Source organism: Miniopterus schreibersii (genome assembly GCF_964146895.1).
Source record: "Miniopterus schreibersii genome assembly, chromosome: 7".
Taxonomy (NCBI): Eukaryota; Metazoa; Chordata; class Mammalia; order Chiroptera; family Miniopteridae; genus Miniopterus; species Miniopterus schreibersii.
Genome location: NC_138108.1, coordinates 6,950,466 through 6,957,576, shown reverse-complemented (window position 1 = coordinate 6,957,576; position 7,111 = coordinate 6,950,466). Strand labels below are relative to the sequence as shown.

Genomic DNA, 7,111 nt, shown 5'->3' with positions numbered 1-7,111 from the left:
GCCCCAGGTCCCCTCAGCGGCAACCTGCATTTGGACAACTCTTGGGGATCTCTGCACACTGAAGGTCCACAAGGCCTTTCTAGTTCCTCTCAACAGAACCTGTTCTTCCACCCCCTCCCTCCTTCCATTGTACCACCAGCAACACAAGCAGCTTCACGTGTTTTCAGAGGTCGTTTTCTTTACACTGTTGGCCACTGAAAGCCAACGCAGGAGGGACAGGGTGAAGCCAACCTGTCTGTTTCAAAATCGTTTATTAAAGCACGTGAGACGGCGTACACTGCTCTGACCCAGCCCAACACCCAGCGACCCTTAATCGGCAGTTTCTCTTTTATGTCCCACAATCAAAGACATTAAGGATCAATAGCATTCACGCCCGTGAATTCATTTAGACAGTTTTCTTTAATTGACGATGAAGACACTACAGTTCTAAGTACCAGACAGAATCGGGGGAGGGGGGCACTGAAAATAAGCATAACACGCTAAAGAAAACTTGGAAAAGTGAAACACTTCTAAATAAAAATATATACCTGGCCTGGTACCCGTTACATATATACATCATACATGTTATACACATATATACAGTCAATGTTTTGGTAGCAATACAGACCATGCGTTGGTCCTTTTGTACACAGATGAAGTAGCACCATGAGCAGCACCACTATCTGCAGATGATAAACCAAACTGCACATACATTAAATGAAAAAATATATATGTATTTAATTTGGCCCACCCTGTAGCCAAGAGGTGTGAGGAAAGAGCTCTGCAAGAAAAATTGTTACGGGAACTACATTCTTAATCCAATAGAAAAGTTCTAAAAAAAAATAAAATAAACAAAAACCTCAACACTAAATATACCTATACAAATACAGACAAGTTTTCCTGTTCACCGAATCTGTCCTATCCTGTGGCATTTTGGTTAAAACACTGGGGACATTATAAGCAGAGAGAGAGACTGAAATGCAGGGTGAATGGCTAACGTCTAAACCACCAGATCTCTTGGTATATACATCCCAAGTGCCAAGTCATCAGCAAACCGGCAAAGGAAGACAACTCTTCAGCTAAGTCAGATGTTTTCTAATCTTATAAGCTGACCATAAGCTCCTTATTACTGAAATTCCTTAAGAGTAGGGTCAAACACCTTCAGTATCCTTCTACTTCCCCCTAAGCATGACCATAATGTTCTGGTTACAAGGAGGGACACCCGATAAGCCCCTTGACACACACTTTCTCCATCTACACGTAGGAGACTGATTATGGAGCTCCCCAGGACCTCTGAGGTCTTCTGTCTTGGCTTTGGGAATGACCACAGGCACCGGTGCTTAACCCTTGATGTTCTACTGACTACAGGGTTGTTTATGCTGTCGATATCGAAGCCCACAGACTACAGGTCTTCCCTTAGTATTGGCAGGGTCACATTTCTTCACATCCCTAGCAGCTCACGTTTCCTCCTCTCCAGCTCCTCAGCAGCCTAGACAAATACAGCATCACCGCCAACCAACATCCACCGTGTCCTAGGAACACTCAACTCCCCTGTCAAGTCATTGCAGAGAAGCGATTTCATATTTGGCTTCCATCCATTCTCCTTCACATGCCTTCCAAAGAGCTCTGTCTCTCCCCAATCAAGGTCTTAATTCCCACAGTGTCTGGGGCTTCAACGCCTCCTCGAGTGATGGACTGACCCAAGGAGCTCTGCCAAAGCGGTCGGAGCACTCCCCATCCGTCCCATTACTCATGGTTCTTTTGTGTCCATGGACAATGAGCTCCCTTCTCCTGTCTTCAAACCACCTCTAAAAAAACAAAATTAAAATTTCCAACTGCATGGCACATTGCATTCAGGAAGAAAACAGGGCTTCGGGATTGCACACGCCTGTTTCCTACAGGACAGTAAGGTTGTTTCTTAACACTTTGTCTCAAATGTAAAAGACAGCTAGCTAGGGGACAACAGTCAGGGAAGGAAAGGTTAGAAATCTCTATCTCTAGCTAGATGATTTTTACTCTACCTCTGGCTCGATGATGTTTTAGTAAATCCACTTTTGCCGTCAACTTTGATTAGTCAAGAGAGTCCCTGACCTTTGAAAGTGAGCAAGAAATAGCCACCAATGTAACATCAGTACTGATTTGTCATTATTGACTCAGGCCCTTGGTTGATCATTAATGGGTTCTCTTCACTTCTAGCTGGTTCTAGGACCTTCTTTTTTTTGCCCAGAATGAAGGTATCATCAAAGTCATGAACTACATTTGTTCTTTCCACAAAGGAAAATTTTAAAACTCTGCCTAAGTCTCTAAAAAAGAATGCTATGAAGAGTGGGCCTCATAAAGCAAGAGCCACTAACTTATAGGTTAACCAGAGGCCACCTGAATCCCCATCAACGTGAGTCCCTTGGCTGGCCTACGAATACTTTGAAACCGATAAAAGCCAAGTGTCCCCAGCAGGATCTGAACACACGGACTCAGCAGCTGAAGCTGCTCAAGATCAACCCCTCATGGAGCCGGAGCATGAGTGGGGTTTTTGTTTTTGCCTCAAATACCAGCAACTTCCAGTTTCGAGTCTCTAAAGACTGATACAAACCCAGCTCAGGGACCACTAGAAGCTGCTCAAGTAAGGATGTCCACCCTCATGCTACTTAACTAAACACAACCCCAGAGACCTAGAAACAAAGAGATGGCTTTTCCCAGCCTGTTCATTCCTGTTCTCACCCAGAATACACTGATAATGCCACATGCAGAGGTATCTCGGTCAAAATCACTCCAAGTTTAGGTTCCTTGAGAAATAACAACCGGCTTGACGAGAAAGCGATGGGGGCTGACTTTGTTCATTGATTTGTTTGGAGGAAGCAGGACAGCCTGCTTGTCTCCTACGCTACTAGCGAGAGTATGAGTCAGAATACTTGGAAAATGAAAAGTTAGTTTGACCAACAAAGTGTTTTTCATAAAAGAGTAAAAAAAAAAAGTCCCTATCAGATTTTTATCATTGGCAGTGTTCTCTCCTAATAGGAAATGATGTAATTCAGCTAGTTCCTTGACAACAATGGGTTCTTATGACCACAGACCTATTTATCTTAGAAACTGATGAGTGTGCAGATGATTAGCATCTGCAGCCACGAACACTGTACAACAGTCTGGGAGGTACAGGCCATCCGGCTGAATTAACAGGAACACAGGCCTCAGCAGTGTGAAGGCTGCCATTGATCTCTGCTCCCTCTGCGTAGAGCAGGGGTCCCCCGCCTGGCGATGGGGGGACAGCAGCCACTGCCATGCACCTCCAAACCCTGGCCCCTTCCTTTAGCCCCACCCCTGCCCAGGGAGCACAACCCTTCAGAGAAATAAAATGTTGCTCCTTCAACAGGAGGGCCGGGCATTTCTGATAGAGTTTACACAGACATTAACTCACTTCATTTATAGAAAGTTTCCTGGTAAAAAGGTTAAAAACTCTGTAGGCAACATCTTTAAGTATGTTCACTGCCATTCTCTTTTCCAAAGGAAAAATTCCGAGATGCGAGTGCTTTCCAAAGAAGAAAAAGATTAACATTTTCACCGCTGGCTACACAGTGCAATAGCCGGACGGGCTCTCTGCACACTGGGTTTTATTAACTAACCACTAATAGGCTAGGGCCCACCAGGGCAACTGGGCCAAATTACATTCAATCAAATCATGGGACACTGGGAGTTCTCAGGAAGCATGAGATAAGCTCTTACGGAGAATGACATGTAGCCCTGGCCATGATTTTTAAAAAAGAAAGAAAAAAGAAAGAAAAAAGAAAAAAAACACACTTTTATTTCTGGTTAGAAATGAAAGACAAGCACTCGCTTGTCTTACCACCCTTCTCGAAGCAGTGCGGGGAATGAAATACCCTCATGTGTGTGCAGAAGAAAACGGTGCCAATGGGGCAGGCAGCTGACAGGCGTGGGGGGGGGCAGGGGGAAAGATCAACAGTCTCTAGCTTATGACGAATGGACAGCAATTTCCAGAATTTACAAACACCCACACTGTTCAGTCCAAAGAGAGCTTCTGCTTTGCAGGGCTTCCCCCGTGTCTCCTTCTGCGTACAGTATGTCCAACGGAAGACTTGGATTTCCTTCTCTTACCATCCTGCTTCCACTCACTTGCCAGTGTAAGGCTGACACTTGAAAATACCCAGGAGGCTCCGCCCTTCTTCAGTTGACTGAACACGGCCTATTGCCTTACAGGAAAAATACAAAATTCAGATCAATTCTCGTAAGGATCTCAGCTCAACACCAGGGCTATATTACAAGAGAACAGCATCAGCAAATGTAACTATACAACGGAGGACCGCCTATGGCACTATGATTCTTATATTATTCTTCTTCTGAGTTACAATCTTAAAACAAGGGCCGCACCCTAGTCTACTCCTGTTAGTCTTGTTTTAAGCGTTTCGCTCCACTCTTTACAACAGAACATCGTATACCTCAGTTCCACATCCAAACAAAAAGTGCGCTGTAAGAAAAGGTACATTTTAATTAAAAAGAGAAAAAAAAAATTACACATATAAATCAAAACCTATGTTAAATATTTGACACTCTCTCCACCCAACGCGAACCGTTTCGTGTGAAATAATTTACAACGATGCTCCGTCGCGCACAGTTTCAGCAGCAGGTGAAATGGACGTTGTGGACGCGCTGGGAGGACAGGCCTCCCCCGCGGAGTGGCGGTGGGCACAGCAGCTCGTGTGGCCAGATCAGTCCTTAAGGTTGAAGATGAAGTTTATGCAGACTCACTGTCCCGGTGTCACAGTGCTTTTTTTTTTTATTTTTATTTATTTATTTTTTTGCTTGGCACAATACAGAACGTGCAGTTCAGTCAACAGACTCCTGAGGATTTGTAAAGTAAACAAACTGAAATGGATGCTTCGTACCATCTACGGAGGAGGAAGATGTGAGGTCCTGGTTGTGGATCATGAAATAGTTCGAGTCTGGGTACCCATGAGTTAGAGGATTATTTGCTGAGGTCGTTTAGGTCTTCATTCTGCAAAGGAAAGGAGAGAATTCATCACCCGGGCACCTCAATATACTTTGCTAGGGGTTTGGCTTTAAAAAGGGGGGGGGGGGTTCCTATCAGATAAACTGGAGTCACAGGCACACACAGTACTGTGTGCTTAAATAAAGTCAACAAACTGTATTTAACTTCTTTTTTTCTCTCTCTCTCAAAATGCAAGAGTCCAAAGCAATCACAAACTCAAAACAGTCAATATTAAGTCAGCAAACAAATCAATGCGATGTGGAGGTTTCAGAGGCTTAGCAACACAAAGATACACAAGCGCTTTGATGTCCTTAGGATCAAAACAAAAATGTGCATTACAGCTGTTGTGTAAAATTACGAGAAAACAGGGCAAGCAGGGTACAGCCAGGCCACGGGGAGTCTTCCTATGGTTAAAAGTCATCTGCAAATTTTAGAATTCGCAGTCGCAAGGCTTAACGTCACAAAACCTGAAATCGGGTTTTAACTTGCCTTTGACGTGAACATTTTAGATACAAAAGGAAACCCAAGCAAAACAGACCAAGTTAATCATTAAATTAAAAAAAAAGATTTTGATTTAGAGCAAATAAGAGTAAATTATTCTGGCAGAAGTGCATGCAGTTCAAGAAGGCAGACCTCGAGGGGTGCTATCCCTCTCCCCTCCAACGAGGGGACCCACCTTTCCACCCGCATCAAAGCCTCTTCAGCTCTCAAGTATCACATGAGAGAGCCCTTCTGAGGTGCGCGTTTTTCACGCATCCTGAAGTCCTCTATAAATATCAGTATTTATAGAACGTCCTGAGTAGAACAGTTAATCAATACACACTTGTTGAATTAGTAAAATGGTGGCATTAAATACTGTGGAGAATACAGAGCGGAATTCTGCTGGGGCCTGTCGCAGATTCCAGAAAGGGGGGAAGGCTCCGCTTACACAGGGACTGCGGAGCAGAAAGGGGGGACTCGATGGGGAAGGCGCGGGAAGCTAGCTCTCAGCACGGCGGAGGGAAGGGCACCGGCTGGGGACAGAAGGGAGGGGCCCCGCTGGCACACTGGTTCGGTTTGGAAGAAGCGGACGCTCTGGGGACGTGGAAACGCACTGGGCCTGGGATGCCTCCGGCCGCATCTCCGGAGCTCAGCACGGGGCTCACTAACGGAGCGGAATGAGTGGCGGGATGAAGCTCGGCCACTAAAAGCAGGTGACGGAGCCAGGCCCAGGGCGACAGGAGCTTAGCCACCCACAGGCCGGCCGACTGCGCGGCTTCGTCGGAGCGCGAGGCATCTGAAAAGGGGAGAAGGAGTCACGTCTGCAAATGCAGGCTGGGGAGATGGTGAAGAGCCGGAGTGTCAGGTGAAGACGCCTCCACCTAGGATAGGGACGGCGAGGACGTGCTCGGGGACGTGCAGGGTTGACAGTCCACGCCAGCCGCAAGGACAGGGGTGGACTCTAAAACGCACACGATGAAAACGTTGAGCAACGGAACCGTTAATATTTTAAAATATTAACTCTGCCCCTAAACAACAGGTAAGCAGCCCATTATAAAGACTTGACATGCAGACAACACATAAAACACAGAAGCGCCCCCGGTGTATCCCTTAATTGCAGGAGAGAAGGGACTGACTCTGCGGGGCTCCTACAAGTGAAAGGCGAACCCATCCTCTCACCCCCCCCCCCCCCCGAATGGTCTACAGATCTCTGAGTGTCAAGCTTCTCCTGAACTCAAACCCGATCCACCAGAATGTTCCTACCAGTCTAGGTACAGCTTAACTGACAGTTTCACAGCGCTGGGCCGAAATCAGGTAGGAAGGCCGCACTTTACTGAAGGGCTGAGGCCAGCGCACCGCCGGGTGTGACATGAAGGACAAGTGAAGGTCACGTGTTGCTCTTCTATCTGGCCGAACAGCTTTGCACAGGGAAAAAGTGCATCCAGTCTCGTCATCCCATGGGCCGACCTGCACGGATGCAGGAGGAGACTGGGAGCCCGCGGGGAAGGGGGAATCTACAGCATCGCCAGCAGCGGGAATCTGCTGCTTTGGGGCACCCTGAGCCCATCCCCCTAATTTCCCACCAGCATGAACGTTCAAAGAGCAGGACACAAAAGGACCTATCAGTTCCACCGTCTACCTTCCCTCAAGTCT

The 7,111-nt window shown here is 46.6% G+C and overlaps 1 protein-coding gene across 1 annotated transcript in view; it reads right to left on the bottom strand.

Annotated features, from left to right (window-relative positions):
- Nucleotides 1-3,754: 3,754 nt before the first annotated feature.
- The window catches only part of IRS1 (insulin receptor substrate 1), a 49,736-nt gene continuing 46,379 nt past the window's right edge, over nucleotides 3,755-7,111 (bottom strand). The window contains exon 2 of the mRNA XM_081141906.1: nucleotides 3,755-4,984. The gene's annotated coding sequence lies outside the window, so the exon portion shown is untranslated. The remainder of the gene's footprint in view (nucleotides 4,985-7,111) is intronic.